We start from the raw sequence: 19,590 nt of genomic DNA, 5'->3' as shown, positions 1-19,590 counted from the left end.
ATCTGATATCAGTAATCAAATATTAATCTGATATCAGTAATCAGATATAAATCTGGAAGAAGGGAAGAATCAGAGTATCCTGAATTTTGGGGATTTAATTGTGCCAGTAAAGTCATCCAAGGCAATGGACAATGGGTGAGCTGGGGAGGAGCAGGATTCCTTCATGGACAGCACCAATCCCTAAAATCTTCTTTTAACCCATTTTTCTGTGCAATTCCCAAAGCTGGGAGCAAATGAGGCTGTCACCTCCAATGAAAGAATGGATAAAGATACAGAGACCCCTGAAAGGCTTTGCACAGAAAAAGCCAAAAAAAAGAGAACAAAATAAAAGGAATTTGTTTTTCACACTCACCTCTGGCTGTTCACTATGAATTTATTAATATTTATTTATAATTTAATAACATATTTATTAGGTTCACCCCATGGAAGGTCTTCCAGGCTTTTCACCACATGGAATTTTTTCTGTCCAAGGGGAATAGATCAGAACTGTGCATATGAACCAGATTTATTTTGTGTCAGCACGATGGCAGCACTCAGATTTGGTCAAAATTAGGGTTAATATTTGGTGTACATCAAAAATCAGCTAAGAATGATGTCACTGTTATCCCAGGCTTTCCTAGGGAATATCATTAAATGGAATATTATCAGGAATATGTTAATGAGAAAGGAGAAACTTCACATCCACTTTATTTTAGGGGAATTTGGATAAAGAAATGAGGGATTTTCTTTCAATTCTCACATTTCAGCCTTGCAAAAAGCTGATATTATTCAGCACAGTTCTGCAATGCTTTTAAAATGAAGATTATATGAATTTCAAGAATCTTTGCTAGAGAATGTTCAGAAAATATCAAATAAACTGATGCAGAAATTGAGGAGGAAATAACTATTTGTCAGTGTTCAGCTCTGCTGTACATTATTGACTCAAGAGGTTACCAGGGAAATGGAAATTTGGGAAAATAAAGATTGAATTTAAAAGGAAAAAAATATATTTGAACAGAACTCTTAAAAAATTACCATGGAAATTCAATTAGATTAAAAAACAGGAAAAAAAATTCAAGATTTTTGGAAATCTGGGAAAAGGCTCTGAGCACTGGAATAACAATTTTTGAATAGCCCCAAATCTCCATTAATTCTGAGACCAAAAATGAAGCAATAAGTGACAAAAATGAAACCCATGCTCCCATATTTTCAATGCAGAGGTCTCAATAAAAAACATCAACCTCCTTTGTATCAGACACCTGAAGCTGAGGATGGAGCAATATTTCAATAATTTGAATTATTCAGCCCGAGTTCCTGTGCAGGAGAATGTCAGAAGTGTAGCAAGATTGCAAATTAAACCCATAAATTATGCTTTTGTGCCAAAGTAGTAATCATGTGACTGTACTATTTTTAGACCCTTGGAATTTTTTCTCCAAGTGCCCTTTTTTCAACTGTTTATTGAATTACGGAGCTCTGCTCAGCAAATTCCCTGATGAAAACACACTTAAGGTATTAAAAATATATGGGAACAATAAAAATCAGCTCTTCAGACAGCTCAGTGCAAACCCTCCTGCCTTATTTGGCATAAATGGAATAATATTGGAGAGTCTGGACTGCCTCTGGACCCTGAAAATCTGATTAATCTCTCCATTAGCAGATAATTACTTACTAATTGAATGTAGAAGTATTTGGAGGATTTGGCCTCGCTATTTTATTTGAGAGAGTTTTCTCTGTTTTCTAAGAAAAAAATAAAAAGGATGCAAAAGTTCAAGGTTTTTTTTTTTTTTAGAAAAAGTGATTTTAATTCTTTTAAATGCCAAATGTTTCCTTCTTGCTGTAGCAGAGATTCATTAGTTATGAGTTTAATCATTTTTAAATCAATCTTGATGAAGATTTGTATACATGACCTTTCCTTCCCCAGCCCCTTTTTCTACTCACGCTGCTCTGAGTCAGCTCTTTCCTGAATTCCCCATTTGATTTAAAAACATTCTTGCTCACCCTGCCATCAAAACATCACCTTTGTTTTGCTATTTAAAACCTTTGAAACCACCAAGGCCCATAGAAAATAATTTTTAATTTATAAATTAAGAGCAGGACAGGGGATTGAGATGAAAATAAAAAATCCTGACCTTTTTCCTCATTAAGGATTAGATTGAAGGTGGCTCTGTTCATCTTGTTCGCTCCAAGCTGGAAAAGAATCAGTTAAAACACAAAATAAGAATAGTGAGCAACACACCCCTCTAAGGACATTAAGATTCCAATATTAAATGACTCTTAATTATTTCTTCATATTTATAAACACTTAGAAAAGGTTTCTTAGGATAAATGATGGAATAACTTTTTCCACTTCTTGTTGTGTACACATTTCACTTCTATCAAACATCACAGCGTGGAAAATAGAACCTAATATTTAATAAACTGCCAGTGGATGATTTCTTTTTACAAAATCAGTCTTACTCCATTTAATCTGAATTTTGGCAACACAAATGACCAACATTGTTGCCTACTTTTAAATAAAATCTTGTGCTTCAGGAGTGTCTGGCTGCCCCAAGCCCTTCACTCACATTTACTTTTCAGCAAGCCAAGGGATTTTTAGCCCACTAAAAGGAGCAAAGTGCCTCAAAGTTGGTGTCTGTGTGTTCTGGGGATGAATTCTCACATAACAATGATCAGATGTGTTCACACCATCACCTTAATAAGGATAAATTCCCTTGGCCAATGAAATGAGGAGTGGAGCCTGGCTGCCGGGAAATGAACCAGCTGATTTAGGATAAAACATTCCCTGCTTCAGAGTAGGTGAAACATTCCTTGGAAGGGATTTGCCAAACATGAAACATTTATTTTATATATACACATATTTTATATATATCCAAACATGATACCTTTCTTTTACATATACATCTATTTTATATATACATATATTTTATATATATATCAAAACATGATATATTTATTTTATATATACATATATTTCATATATGTATATAAATTGCATATATGTGTATATATATATATCCAAACATGATACATTTATTTTATATATACATATATCTATATGTATATTTATTTATGTTATTCATCCAAACATGACACATTTATTTTATATATACATCTATTTATATGTATATTTATTGATGTTATTTATCCAAACATGATACATTTATTTTATATATACATATATCTATATGTATATTTATTTATGTTATTCATCCAAACATGACACATTTATTCTATATGTACATATATTTATATGTATATTTATTGATGTTATTTATCCAAACATCATACATTTATTCTATATATGCATATATTTATATGTATATTTATTGATGTTATTTATCCAAACATCATACATTTATTTTATATATATTTATATGTATATTTATTTGTGTTATTTATCCAAACATCATACATTTATTATATATATTTATATGTATATTTATTGATGTTATTTATCCAAACCTGACACATTTATTTTATATATACATATATCTATATGTATATTTATTGATGTTATTTATCCAAACATGATACATTTATTATATATATACATATATTTAATATATACATATATTTTATATATACATTTTTCATATATATCCAAACACGATACATTTATTATATATATATTTATATATTTATATGTATATTTATTGATGTTATTTATCCAAACATCATACATTTATTTTTCATGCTCAGCAAGGTGGTACCTGCTGGTGATGCTCAGCTCTGCCCTGCCAGGTATCCCTGGCTTTGCTCTGAAAAATCTGAATTTCCTGCATGAGCAATACCCCCAAAGCAGCCAGAAAAGGTTTGAAGGAGCTGAACAAAAGGGTGAATCACAGTCAAGAGTAAGAGAATTCCACCAGCTCTTCAAAGCAGGGGAAAGAAAAATGAGAGTAAGGCACCCAGAAATTAAAACCATGTGGCCTGTAAGGATGCAGCACATCCAAGAGTGGAGAACAAAGCTCCAGAAAAAGATAAGAGCCTGGCAAAGGCACTGCTTCATCCCAGCTAAGGACAATCTACATCCCAGCTCACAACTCACACACTTCTTCATTCTCTGACAGGGCCCCAAAACCAGCTCTGGAATTGCCTCACGCAGATACTGAGGATGTTCTGCTCCAAAAAGTGAATTATTGGGGAATGTGGGCAAAGACGCACTCGGGCAGCTCCTCATCACAACATATTTAACTTTGCTGCTGCAGGATTTTATTTCTCATCTTCCTCTGCAGCAGCTCCTGGGCTCCAACTTCCAAAGGCCGCTGAACCCAAATTTCCCTCTGTTTGAAATAAAAGCTTTTCAAAACATTTTATTTAAGAAAACAAAGGTTCTTTGGTTCATTTTTACTGCACACCTGCAACTGAAAGGAAAAGGTGGATGGGAAAGGTTTGCAGGGAAATGAGACAAACTGAATCCCAAAATTAAGGTGAAAATTAAACTGAGGATGTGAATGAAGAGGGATCCCAGGAGAGCAAAATGCTCAGCCCATGGCCAGTGGGGAAGGTCAAAATTCCTGACATTTTCTCTGGGAGCTCCTTCTTTGTGTGTTTGTTAAAGTTTCCTGACACTGATAGGTAAAACATCCCGATTTTCCATCCGCATTTGCAGTCAGATATGAGGTAAAACAAAAAAACCCCTTGGCCTGTTTTCTCTTTCTGTCTCTCCCAAATTACACTTGGTGCACCTGAACTTGCTTTTTAGATTTTGGGTTTTTTTCAATCTACAGAGCAACCCCCACCAGTGCTTTGATAAAACCCTCTTATCTCTTTTTTCTGCCCATCCTACAGTGTTCCCTTTTTTCCTACAATAAACAAACCCAACCCTTTCAGCTGTTCTTTAAGAGCCCTGATTTCTAAATCTGGCACGGGCTGCTTGTTCTGCTTTGCATTCCTCTGGCTAATACCAATGTAAATGACATTTATTTCTTAAGATTTAATAAATAAACATCAAAATGTATTTTAAAATAAATAAATAATAAAAATTTAAATATTTTTAATATTATTTTATAGCTTGTTTTTTTTTTTTAATTATAGGGGTAGGTTCAGTATTGCAAAACTCCTCTTGCCTTTGATCTCACCAAAAGGAAAGACACACCAAGAAAATCTGGGATATTTTTAAGGAATGAAGAGATTCCAATGGAAGGAGAATCCCAGAATGGTTGGAGGGACCTTAAAGCTCATCCAGGTGTCCCATGGGCAGGGATATCTTCCATTATCCCAGGTTCCTCCATCCTGGCCTTGGACACTTCCAGGGATGAGGAATCCACAACTTCTTTGGGAATTCTGTGCCAGGGCCTCGCCACCCTCACGGGGAAGAAGAGATTGACATAAAATTCCACCAAGGAATTTTAGGAGCTCTTGTGAGAGCTCTCCCTAATCAGGGACAGCTCTTAAAAAAGGAATTCCAAATGAGTTGCGACCACCAGTAATCCTGTGGGAATGCTGCACACATCAGTTCAGATGGAATCAGACAGAATTCCACATTTCCTCTGAAGAAAAAAGTCCTGGTAAGAATGAAAATCTGTTTAAAATCCTTATTTTGATCCAACAAATATTGCACAGTGACTCACTAAGATGCCCAACGCTGTTGTAGATGTAACTTCATTTAAAAATAAAACCACACACATTCCTTCAACTGGGCCACTTCAGATTAGGGATCTCTTCAGCCTTTTCTGGAGGGATTTAAAAAAGCTTTGGAGAAATCTTAAAGCTATGGAATTAGCCTGGTATTTATAGCTCCGTTTCCAAGCGTGTTCTCTGAGCTTCCTAGGACGTTCCTTTTCCCATCTGCTGGTTGTTGACATGGTGTAACCTTGTGTTTGGATCAGGAAAATCCAGAAGAATGAGAGCATTTGATTTGATGTTGTGCTGGAGAGGTTTGGCCCCACCTCAGGCAGCTCCACTTTGCTCCTCCACCAGCACCCAGGGCAGGAACGGTGCTGCAGATTTTCCATCAGAGAACTGGAGTTCTATTGTTTGAGTATGTCAAAATACACTACTCCCAATTATGACTAATGCTCCATCTGAATCACAGCAGCACAAAATGGTGGTTTATCCCCATTAAAATGCTGTGCCTCACATGCTGGCTGGATACAACCTCTTAAATTGAGGTCAGGAAAGGTTTTTTTTTTTGTTCTCTTATCTAAAAGTCCATGTTTGGGTGCATTGTCTACCTTCCACCAAGGCATGAACTGCTGAGCTGTTTACTTTTCTACTTCAGCACCATAAAATGTTGAAGATGCCTGATCTTCTTTTTGTTTTTTTAATGTTGCCTCAAATATTTTGTCTTAAAATTTCGCCGCAGCAGCGCAGAGCTACCAAAAAACCAAAAATTCCAAAGCTTCCTTAGAATACTCACCTACATTGCTTCTCATGGCCTTGCTTCAAGTTATCCTGGGGATCTTTTAGGCTCTTTAGAATTGCTGCTGCACTGTGAGCTCTGCCCTAGACACTCGATGATGGGCTGTGTCCATTGGGGTCAGCTCCTTGCCTCCCTCCACCCCTCATGTGAGGAGCTCCTGCACCCCACTTACATCTGCTGAGATAATCACAGGGCTCCAATTAAAACTATGAGCCAGAAGTTCTAATTCCACTTGTCCTGATTGCTTTGTAAGCCCCTACACAATTGCTTTGTAGCATAAACAAAGCAAGGCTTGTGTCTAAGGAATGGGTTTGACTGGAACTGAAGGTGCCTTTTGAGTTGAACTGATCCACACAAAAACCTCCAGCTAGAGACAAAAAGCTGAGTTTTGGAGCTGTGATGCTGCAAAAGGCCTTGGTGAGGTAGAAGCTTGTCTTAGGCTGGGGGTGTGTATTTTATTTTTGTCTTCTGTTCATTGGGCAGTTTTCTTTATCTCTTCCACATCAATCCTCTCTCCAGGAGATATCTGCTGTTCATGGGCCATTCATTATTAATTATCTTCTGTCCATGGGCCATTAATTATTAGTTATGTTCTGTCCATGGCCAGCGAGTGTCCCTGCATGGCTGATCCAATTCCATCATCCCATGGGGAGATGCTGTGCCCAGGGGAGGAGCCAAGCATTCCTACCTGGGTACAATCTGAGCTTTGGCACACCACAAAAGTCACAAAGTGCACTGGCTATTAAACTAAATATAGCATTTCCCATGATTATTTAAATATCTTAATGAAGTTGAGAAGAAAAACCTGCAGTTTGGCTTCACTGATTTCACCAGTATCCCCAGTTTCACTGAGTTTTCAATTGAAAACCAGAAATTGAACAAAACAAAAATTGGAAAGTGAAACAATTGATCTTCCCAATTTCAGTGCAAAATTAGGGCCCAGCATTTTGTAAAAGTGGGCATTAAAGACTCTTGGTTGTCCCAAACTGCATATGCCAACCTGGCAGAGCCTTTCAGGAATGGGTTTTTTCCACATGCAAACTACTTAAAATAAAAATGATTAACTCTGTGAAGTCCTTCCCCAACCAATATGACTTCATAAATGACACCCTATAAATTATGAAGATATATTTAGATTTTCTTAAGCATTGGGGCATTAGAAAATGTCAATGTTTAGGCTCTGTAGAGGGTTTACCTGCTTTTAATACCCTGTATTAACAAGGAACATTCAGTCCACAGATATTATTGAATATAGAGATATTACTGAATGGAAGTATTTCAAAACACATTTAATGCAGGTTATTCATATAATTATAATTTATCTTCACAGTAACAAAAACAGATAGAAAGATGGTATAACCTACCATTAAAGAATTTGCATAAAAATGTATTTTAGATCATAATTCCACTATGGATGTAACATTCTTCATATAAAATTATACATTAATGTTTAAACACATTGAAAGGTATTGATCAGAGACATTTTTATGAAGAATTCCCCATGAGCACAGAATGCTAATCACAGCAAGCACAGTAAAACTCTAATTTACTGGAAACAATTCCAAGAGATGGATGAAAGAGCCCAAGAATAAAACCCAAAGTCATAGCAGGGCTTAAAAAATCTGGGTCACATGGCCAGCGCTAAGGGCTGGAGGAGCAGCAGGGAAAGGGGCTCGAGAAATCCACAGCAAGGCATCATGAGAATTCATTGAAATGAATAATCTGATTTTGAACTTATCAAAATTAAATAGCAACAATAAATTAATGATAAAATGATCTGTACTGAGGGTATGGAAATGGACTTACACAGTGACTACAGAATTTGGGTTTTTTTTGTTCCCATGCACATCCCTAACAATAAACTTCCCAAAAAGTTGCAGGAATCCAGTGGTGACTTTATTTCTGGGGGAGACACATCTGTTTTTTCAGAGCCTTTTGCTGTCTCCTTGCTTTGTGAGCTTCCTATTTACATAACAAATCTGCGCCACCAGATTAAAAAAATCCTGTCCCCATCTAATCTCTCCAGATACAAACAATATTCTTACAACTACAGTATTTGGAGGATCTAAAATTAAAGATACTTTTTATGAGTAAACATAAAAAATACCAAAATCTGTTATTCCTGTAAGAGCAACAAACTGAACTTTTTAATTGTGTGCTGTCACAAATGAGTAAAAAAGAGGGTGGCAGTCAGCCAGTTCTCTTTTTACTTCAGCTGGGTTTTAAATGCATTTCTTCTAAATCAAACAACTTGATTATTGGCTGTTTCTTGTGTTATTTTTCTCATTTACTCTGTGGCATAACTGAAAACCTCTCCTCCCAACCAGTTAATTCCAAATTAGAGCCACGAGCTCCATGCTGGAAAATAACAGCAGCAGCTTTTGTTTGGGAGCATCCAGTTCTGCCTGATTTTCTTTACAGAGTTTGTTATTTTTTTGTTAAGGGAAAAAGTCACACAAAATTATATTTATTAATTGCATTGTCTTTCATTTCAGAGAAATCAGAAAACCCCAGACTGGTTTGGGTGGGAATGTGTGGGAATCAGAAAAACAGAAACTTCCAGAGACACTGAAATTTTGATCTACAACCTTAGATTGATGTAAAAATACAATAAAAGACATTAAGCAGAAAAATAATAAACTTCTATTTCTATAGTTGTAAGAAAAAAAATATACCTTAAGTGAAAGGTATTGATAAGATGGTGAAGGGTTTGTAATGTAGGGGTGTGGCTGTATAGACAATTAGAGTAATTATAATTGCAATTAAGTAAGCTAAGAGTTTAGGAGTTGTAAGAGAAGTATAGATATGTGTGTGTAAATATATATATATATTAATATATATATATATATATTTATATTTATTTTTATATATAATATATAACATATAATATATAATATATAACATATAATATATAACACATAACATATAATATATAATATAATATATACATATATTAATATACATATATATATAATATGTTTCTATACACACACATATATATATGTGTACAAAAGTAACAAAACCCCATTATATGGAATACATATGGAACCCATTTTATTTCATTATATGGAATAAAAATATCCACAATGCAGTAAAAATAAGTACAAGCAATAAGTTAAAAAAACAAAATACACCTTGTAACAACTGCTCATTGAACTAGAAAGTTATGGACTATTATATACATATATGTATAATTAATATAAGTATATATTATAGTCATAATATATACTTATAGTTAATATAAATATATATTATAACTATAATAGTTATAATAGTTAATATAGGTAATTATATTAACTATTAACTATTTTTAGTTAAATAATAACCTATATGAACTATATATTATATATACCTATATTAGCTATTATATATATATAATTATATATATATAATATTTGTATAATTATATATATTTTAATATACAATATATATCTATATTAACTATATATAATATATATATATATATAACCAACTTCTCTAAAATCCCACACCCTCTAAGACTACAATAACAACAGGAAGGGACAGAAATCCCATCCCACACCTTTTGCTTTCCCAGGCTGCTCCAAGCCCTGTCCAGCCCAGCCTTGGACACTCCAGGGAATGGGAATCCCCAAATTCAGAAAGAAAAGCAAAGAGAGAATTCACCCACCTGAAATCAGGAAGACTGGTGGGTGTAATCCTTTAGGATTTGGTGCTTCTGGGAACTTTAGGGAAGAATTAGAGAAGTGCTGTTTCTTCAAGTCTTTGTGGTTTTTGCCCGTTTTGTTGTGATAAAGCCTCTTCTTCCTGCAATGAAATATATGTTGTACTAAAGGGGGATTTGCAGAAAGGGAAATTGTTCCTAAATTCCCTCTGGAATGATCTCTGACTTCACTGCCCAAACAGAACCAGAAGAATTCCCCACAGTCCACGTAGGGTCCAGGTCTGGCTCTATCCTCCCCTGCTTTACACTTGTAGAGAATTTAGGGCTGTAAAATCAGAGCCCACACAGCTGGAGAATGGAGAAAAGGACTTTAAAAAGAGGTTTTCTTGAGAAGATCCACCACAAAATTTCCGAGAACTAAAATAGCAAAAAGACGCCCAGTTTTGTTTATTTATACACACATCCCTTTTTATATACACTCACACACATGGACATTTCTATAAATTAATATAACAACCCCCAAAGTAGTTTAGAGCCATTGAAAGTAGGTTACAGACTTGTAGACTTTTTTTTTTTCCCCAAATGCCTTGTAGATGTTTTCTCTAAACTAAGCAGAATTCTGTGACTTGAAGGAGTGATGGCAAATCATGATGTTGGTCTACGCATGGCCTTGTATTCAATTTTATTCCTATAAGCAGCATAAAAAGTGGGTGAAAATACATATTATATACATGATTATGCTTGGAGTAAGCACAGGGCTCACAGGATTTTCAGGTTTTCCTAATTCAGACTCAAGCCAGGTCGGGCCTAAATCAGGGCTCTGCTGTCTGCTCAACACAAAGCCTGAAAACTCAGATTTTTCCTCAATTTTCCTGGCGTTTTAGGGAACTCCTGAGGAAGGAATTCCTGAGGTGCAGTCCCTCACTCTGTCAGAGGGCACAACTCACGGCTGCGCTCCCTGAGTCCCTCCTGGATCAGGCCAGGATTTGTGTATTTCTCTGGATTAGCCTTAACCCAGATCCTGCCCTAATCCCCGTGGCTGCAGGAATGCTTGGGCTGGAGCAGCCAGGGGTGGCACATGGACAGCAAGGAGAAACTCCAAGAGGAAAGAGCAGCAGGCACTTGGGCAAATCCAGGATGTTTGCTCTTTTTATTTCTGAAAATCTCTTTTGTGTTCATGGGAACATCTCAGTGTATTTGTGGTTTAAATTTAAAAAAAATGTTTATTTATTTACAGCTTCCTAATTCTAAATTGTAACTGTTACAATGCCAAAGAGCAAGAGAAATGTCTAAAAAAATCTGAATACCTGACTATTGTTGGCAACAATAACCCTGCTTCCATGCTGATTAGAATTCCCATCTATCATGTGAGTATTTGCTTGACATGGAATGTGGAGAAAACGAAGTTAAAGCAGAACAGATGGCAGAAGGAAAAGGAGAAGCAGCTACCCCACCTTCCAAGGCTACCTTTGCAGGAACATATGGCCTTTCCTGGGCTTGTGTATGACAACAAGTTGGCCAGATGAACAGAACATCAAAAATGAACTGTAACTGCCTAACAACACCATGGACCACGTGAACAACAGGAGAGCTCAAAGAAACACCCAAACCAGGCAGGTCTTGCTGAGACGTTAATTCAGCAATCAGCTGGAAGGCCAACAAACTATCACATTTCTCTGAATTCTGTGCTCCATTGTTATAAATATAACACACTGCTGTATTTCCTTGATGTATGTGATATGTACATAAGGCTAAGGTACTGACATGTTTATTTTCCAAATGTGATATATAGATATAAGGAATGTTTTTCAGAGGTTTGGCAATGCTGTCATTTGAGTGGTTGTTGCTTTGAGCACACAAGGTGTAAGAATAGATATTATCTATTTTTTTGTGTCTCTAGTTACAGGAAAAAAAATTAAAAAAAGGAGTTTTAATTTGCAAGAGGAAAAAAAATCAGACATGAGTTTAGTCAATATTTCAATCCTATAAATCCTGAGTGGCTGATACCTCTCCCTGCGGTTTGGACATTGCCCACATCTTTATGAAGTTCATACTCAAGATTTAAACTTGTAAAGGCTGGAGAATAAAGGTCTCTCCAACAATCACACGTCCCCATTTATTTTGGTTTTCTCAAAACATCTAAGAATTAATTTTGATGAATAATTTACAAATTATTTTCATTCATCTGTATCACAGCACTTTGAAAACTTGATTTGTTTCCCTCAGTCCCTTTGCATACCTGGTGTACAAGCACTGCTGTTTCTGGCTCACAATGGAAATGTAATCAACTTTTCTCCTTCACTGATCTTTAATTTAATATAGAGATAACAAGAAACTGATGAGAACTGAGAAGATAAACAAAGAATTTGAGGTCTGTGTAATGCCAATTTGTCTTTCCTTTTATTTCTCCTATGTTGCTAAAAGTACAAAAGAATGAGTTGGTAAAAAGTCAGTTGTTACTACTCCATATTACAAATAATTGATTTTTTTAACCACAGAATGTTTGGGTTGGAAGAGACCTGAAATCCCATCCAGCCCCATCCCCTTCCCCAGGGCCACCTTCCATGGACCAGGGTGCTCAGGTTCTCTCTTCAGGAGTTTTCTACCTCAGCCTGATCATACAAAATACAAATATCCCCTAAAAGTGAAGATATTTGATAAAACAAGCCAAACAGGGGAAACAGTTGTCACATTTGTCTCCCAGCCCAGTGTCCACTCTTTCCTCCTGCTGCTCCTGTCACACACTGCTGCTGATGCCTTGTCCAGGCTGCCCTGGAGCAGGGGCTGGGCAGAGCCCCAGAATGAAGCAGGGATTCATTCACAGCATCTCCTCCATGGATCCACCTCGGGCAGCACCAGAGCCCAGCCAGGGCTGCGCCCAAGATGAACCAAAATGGCCCCAAAATGCACGAGCGCTGCCGGGGTCTCTCCCTGGGATCAGTTCTGCTCCATTTGCACCTTGCAGTTCATTGTCCCATTCCAGCTTTAGCCCCTGCACTCCCACCCTGCTTGTTTTTCTCTCTCCAGCCCACGGGGTTTGTGCTCCTGGGCTGAGATTTGGGTCATTTGTCCTTGGTGCCCAGCTGGAGCAGGAATTGTTTTGTGTCCCTGCTCTGTGCACAGAGCTCGGCATCCCTTAAACATTATCCCTTTTACACTAAAGCAGCACAGAGCCTGAAATACAGAAAAGCCAAACTTGAGGCATCACTGGAACACTTCCTCCATAGGAAAAGTGAACTCAACCCACCAAAATATCTTAACTTCTGTCTCCTACCTCAGAGTATTTCATATAAGTACATTTGTGTTGACCCCAAGATCAGAACTTTTCCCATTTCTCCACAAGGTACACAACTCCACCAATGTGGTGCTGTTCACAGGGGTCCCAGGACGAGGGAAGAGATGAGAATGTTGATTCCATGTTTCAGAAGGCTGATTTATTATTTTATGATATATATTATATTAAAACTATACTAAAAGAATAGAAGAAAGGATTTCATCAGAAGGCTGGCTAAGAATAGAAAAGGAAAGAATGATAATAAAATCTTGTGACTGACCAGAGAGTCTGAGCCAGCTGACTGTGATTGGCCATTAATTAGAAACAACTCCATGAGCCCAATCACAGATGCACCTGTTGCATCTCACAGCAGCAGATAACCATTGTTTGCATTTTGTTCCTGAGGCCTCTCAGCTTCTCAGGAGAAAAAGTCCTAACAAAAGGATTTTCATAAAATGTGTTTGTGACACACCAAGATGTGGATGAACACACCCAGAACATGAGGAGAAGAAAAGGATACCTGCACTTCCAGAACTCCAAACTCATTAGGAGAGAAGAAATTTCATGCAGCCAGCACACCAACAGTTTATATTTTTGCCTCATGACACTTTATCATCACATAATAAAGTGTCTTCTTTTAGACGCGACATTATGCCATTGTTTAAAATGAAATCCTCCCCAAAGAAAATAACATAAACTTCTCTAAACTCTGTTACTTTTTACTTCAAAATTCCTGGCACAAATCTCCATAACTGGCAAATCTTCATTATTTTAAACTCTCTTGCAGGGCAGATGCTGCCATGGGAGGGAGAGGAAACTCTGCTCTGGATTCAGGCTCCAAATGAAACTATCCTGAAGCTGGAAAGGCTGAGAAAATTCACAATGAATTTTCACAAAGAATAAATTCCATCCCAGTTCCATCCCTGCCTGCTCTGTGCTTGTCACTCCACTCCCTCCAAAGTGATGCTGCTAATTAGCACAACTAATTGCCCAATGCATTGATAAGAGTATCAGGAAATTATCTGAACAATCCCCAGGCCCAGGGCTCCTACAGCAGAATTCAGTTTCCGGAATTCTGATTCTATTCTCGCTCAGGTTAATGGATGGTTCCCCAGTGAGTTTGATATAATTCACACTGGATCACTCCTGAGTCTATATTTATATGAAAATGCCCTACTATTTCAATCTGTTTGATCATTTTAAAAATATCTCTCTTATTTATTCAGAAATAGAGCTCAAAATTCGATCAAAATTTAACCCAGGATTGAAAGAGTTTTCAGAAAGCTTTCAGAGATTTTATAAAGTCTGGTTTTAGGGTATGGAACTAAATAACCAAATATTCCTCTGATTTTTAGAAATATGTATCACAACAGCACTAAGGCCAAAGAGGAATATTAAATATTATTAATGACAAAGGTACCAAATGTCATTGGGGAAAAGCACAGTAAAAATAAGGATTTAAAGGTGTCAGTGTTTGACAGCAAATCAACAACAGGAATAACTAAATTCCATTTTTTTAAGTTAAATTGAAGGATTTTCACATCAGCAGAGCACACAGAAGAAAAGGATCTGAGAACAAGACTTTCAGGACAGTCAACAGACAACCTAAACCTAAATTTGCTTTTTTACTTCATGACTTTATATGAAGTTTTCTCTATGACCAAAAAAATTCCCCTTTCAAGCTAAAGGAACTTCTAATACACAAGAAGTTGAACAATTTTAATTGCTTTGCTTAAGTCAGCTTAAGAATTAAATAATATTAATTTAATAATTAAAATATTAGGTTAATAACTATAATAACAATAATTATTAAAATATAAGTGCAATAACATTACAGCCTTGCCATTTTGTATGGCTCTAGGAACAGGGAACTGCAAAATGTCAATTTAATGGCTGAATTTTTCCTCCTTCACAGAAGCCACAATTAAAGTGTCCCAGTTCCTTCATTCTCAGCCTGTTTTTTGCACTTTCTGGCTTCAGGTGTAATAAAAACTGAAGTTTCTGACCCCTGAAGCTTTTGTTTCCTCTCCTGTACCTGCAAACTTCCCTAATTCAAAGGCCTGGCAGGAAGGGGTTAAAGGGAGCTTCCAGATGAGAGACTCCATCTCCCAAGGAGAGGCTGACACAGGGAGAAAAACTTGAAATTCCTCCAGAATTGATGTTTAGTTTTATTTTTTCTTTTTGTTAGGGTTGGGATTAAATGTGTGAGATTGTATCTTTTGTTTGGATTTAGATGTTTATTAATTTTTATTTCTATTATAGTTTCATAAACTGTGAGTTCTATGGTATTTTATATTAACAAACTAAAAAATGGAGTTGTATTTTTTTTATAAGGTTTTTTAAGGATAAATTGTTTAATTAAGAAATTGTACTTAAAATATTTTTATTTTAGCTTAATAATTAATTATTTGTGGTTTGTAATGGGGACTTTTAAATTTAATTATATAATACCATTTAAACTTATGAAGGGGGACTAGTTTTTGTTTTACAACTTTTCTTTTATACATATATTACTATATTTTGACACTTTAAATTTTATGTTTTGTACTATGTGATATTACATGTTTCTTTTTAAATGACATATTTGTAATTTTAGTTTTATTATTTAATTTTGGAAGTTTTTTCAATGGCTTTGGGATAAATGTAGTGTTGGACATGCCAGGTTCAGGTGGTTGGATGTGATCTGCCTTGAGGGGCAGGAATGCCAGGTTGGCACTGGGAATGTCACCCAAATATTGGGATCTGTACTGGGATCTGTATTGGGATCTGTATTCCACACCAGAAAACAGAAATACAACATCTGGACATGGCTTCACCCTGAAACGTTTTCTTTACCTTACGACCCCTGGGAGCTGCTGCTCCTCCAATCAGCCTCTCCTGTATTTCAGAATTTTTGGGCTCTGTTTTTTGAGCAGATCCAAACCAAGCCCAAATTTAAAGGATCTGAATGGTCCCATCACTTCCTAAAAGTTCAAGGCTGAAAGTAATTCCCTAGACAAAGAACTTGGTGGGATTTTAGAAGCACCTTCCAAGGGATGGCAGCGCTGTGCCAGGGGAGAAAACTTCAATCTGCTTTGTTGGAATGTGTGAATGTGCAAAAGTGGCCCCCAAACACAAACAAAACTGGGACTTAACCTCAAACTGGAATTCTACTTTTCTCCCCGCTTTGGAAGAATGTGATCAGCAAGTGTGAGGAGCAGGACCTTCATTTGAGCAACCAAAGTCTCAGGGAATGCCAGCAAAACGTGGTTTTGAGCAAAAAGACAAAATGAAGCCATTCTGCAAATGGCACCAGAGCACAGAAAATGCCTATTTTAGCTCCTGCTCAGTTGCAGAGAACAGATGGAAACATTTCGTTTGGACAACATGAATTATTCCTTGAAAATTCAGTATTTCTCCCTAATTTCAAGATAGCCTGAAAACCAGAAAGAGCATCTTTAATTTTCCATGAAGTGAGATCTGTGCACCTGTTGGGGCTCTTTTAACATCATTAATGATCAGATTTTACATCAGGTGAGCTTCCTGCTGCATGGCACCATCCTTTTTAGCAGCCTCATAATATATAATATATAATATATAATATATAATATATAATATATAATATATAATATATAATATATAATATATAATATATAATACATAATATATAATATATAATATATAATATAAAATATATAATATATAATAATATAAAACATATAACATATAACGTGACACATATATATCATATATATGATATATATGATATAAAATGCATCATATATAATACAATAGAGTATATTATAGACAAATTATTATTATTATTATTATTGTTATTGTTATTATTGTTGTTATTATAATTATTTTCTTGATATTTTTTGCATTAGCACCTTCAAATAACAGTGCCCAGGTCCTTGCAGGTAACAGTTAACTGCTACTAGTGGAAGGACTGAAGTAGTAAATCTCAAGTAAGATTACAAAGAGCCAACACAAGGCAGATACAGGCTCCTAGATGATTTATTTTCTGAACTATAACCATGTCCTCTGCAAAACCACCAGAATTATGAGTCTGCTCGTGCAGGCAGATGCTCATTTTGCATACTAGGGCTTCACTACAAAGTGGTGTAAACTTACTCAAGGCAAGAATTTCCCCTAAAACACACATGGAAATGTTTTGGATGGACACACCTGATAATTTGGCTTTTAGTGCTGCAGGTCAGCCCAACTGAGCACATGATGGTGAACACAGGAGGGTAAAAAGTTCCTCAGCACCTTCAAGTATTTTAGGCAGCAAATAAAAATGAGCAGCTTAAACCAAGGTTTTTCCCTAACAGACTTTTGGTCTGTTTGTCCAAGGAAACATTAAATACAGAAAATATGAATTCACCTGCAATAACACTGTCCTCTCACATTCTCCAAATTACCATCATTGAATTATTGTACCTATTTACCAAAATATTTACATCAGTGGTGCTCCCCACTCGATGGAACCACATCAATTTATGGCACAATTAATGTGACAGCACAAACATCCCTTCTGCTTTATTAATTGAATTAATTGTCTTGCTCCAAACCCCAAACCCACAACAAGCTCTAAATTTGTTGCAACCACACCATGAATGGCAGCCTGGGCTTTGCAAAAAAAGTCTCAAAGCCTGGCACAGGGTGCCCAGAGCAGCTGAGGCTGCCCTGTGCTGGAACCCTGGGTGCTGGGAATTCCAGACTTTCTGTGCTGGGAATTTCAGATTTTCTGTGCTGGGAATTTCAGATTTCTGTGCTGGGAATTCCAGACTTTCTGTGCTGGGAATTTCAGATTTCTGTGCTGGGAATTCCAGACTTTCTGTGCTGAGAATTTCAGATTTTCTGTGCTGGGAATTTCAGCCTTTCTGTGCTGCCAGGCACTGACCCCCAGGAGAACACTGCATTGACCTGAGGCTCTGCAGAAGCTTCCAGAATGGAATTATGGAACTGGGATTGTGGGTGTGGAGTTGGATAGAAGTGTGTGATAGCACAGGGGGGAAACTCAGAGTTTAAGGGTTTAGAATATAGGAATAGATATAGAGCAAGGTGGAGGTTTTGGGGTGGAGGCTGGTCCTTGTTCTTCACCTTCTTCTTTCTAGATTTAGGTGGTTTTGTGTAATTGGATAAAAACATCCACATCACAACACATGAGTAGTTAGTTATTAAGTAAAAATAATTTAGGTGTAATTTCTTAACTAAACAGTTTATCCTTAAAAGTCTTTCTAGAGAGAGAGAGAGAAATACAGCTCCATTTTTACTTTCTTAGAGTGAAGTGCTGTAGAACTCACACTCTGACAGACAATAATATAAATAAGAACTAATAAACATCTGAGTCCAAACAAAAAATATCATCTCACCAATTATTTAATATAATTATATATTTAATAATATTATTTAATCCCGACCTTAACTAAAAAGAAACAAAAGAATCACCATTAGTGGTGTGAGGGTTCCCTGGATCCCTGGCAGTGCCCAAGGCCAGGCTGGAAGGGGCCTGGAGTAACCTGGGATAGTGAAAGGTGTCCCTGCCAGAATTGGGATGGATTGGGATCAGCTTTAAGGTCCTGCCAACCCAAACCATCCTGTGATTCCACAAATTTCTGTACACTTCTGTGCAATTTCTGCACCTCTGGATGAATTCTGCCAGTAAGTTTGATAAAAATCCATTTTTGTAGCTCATTTTCCAGCTGCTCTTTCTGAATACAGAAGACATTAAACCAATGAAGAGGAACAGAATCTTGTTTTAACATTTACTTTCAAATTTTTGTGAGATCAGCACCAGGAGATGACTTGGGAAGGGCCATGGATGTAACCAGGGTGTGGATCATCCTGAGGAACGCACCCAACACACCTGCAATGATTTTCCCTGCCCAAAATGATTGCACACACAGGCAGGGACCTGAGAGAGGATTTTGGAGAAGCCGAGCCAAACTGAAAAGTCTCTTCACACAGAATTGAAAATTGTTTTTAAAATTTACCACTCTTCAAGAGTAACACTGTAAAAAACTTCACCCATGAAGCTTTTTGGAACTACAGCAAGATAATTTAACACGTTGTGCTGCTCTCAAGTTGAGGTCACACATTCTGCCATCATGTTGTGCATGAATTTTGATTTCCCTCAGCAGTATGGTATTTGTCATTCATGGAACCATCTCAGGTTAAGGCAAATGGTGAAATGTTGCATCAGGTTGTATTTTAATAACTGGAATTGAGGATTTCAGGTATTTTGTGCTGTTGCAAAGGCACCATGTGTGATGCAGTGACTGTTGTATCCAAGGAAAAGGCACTCAGTGATTTACAGCCACAGCACTCAAGCACAATTATCAGCTT

The 19,590-nt window shown here is 36.6% G+C and overlaps 1 protein-coding gene across 1 annotated transcript in view; it reads right to left on the bottom strand.

Moving 5' to 3' along the window:
• The window catches only part of MBD5 (methyl-CpG binding domain protein 5), a 129,615-nt gene that overhangs the window by 46,457 nt on the left and 63,568 nt on the right, over nt 1–19,590 (bottom strand). The window contains exons 3-4 of the mRNA XM_054277994.1: nt 9,993–10,129; nt 2,109–2,166 (exon numbers count right to left, since the gene is read on the bottom strand). The gene's annotated coding sequence lies outside the window, so the exon portion shown is untranslated. The remainder of the gene's footprint in view (nt 1–2,108; nt 2,167–9,992; nt 10,130–19,590) is intronic.

Source organism: Melozone crissalis, unplaced genomic scaffold, assembly GCF_028551555.1.
Source record: "Melozone crissalis strain CALT ecotype California unplaced genomic scaffold, PUWL_Pcris_2 ptg000023l_1, whole genome shotgun sequence".
In the NCBI taxonomy this organism is placed as follows: Eukaryota; Metazoa; Chordata; class Aves; order Passeriformes; family Passerellidae; genus Melozone; species Melozone crissalis.
The sequence above is the reverse complement of the archived record's forward strand: the minus strand, read 5'-3'. Positions and strand labels throughout refer to the sequence as shown.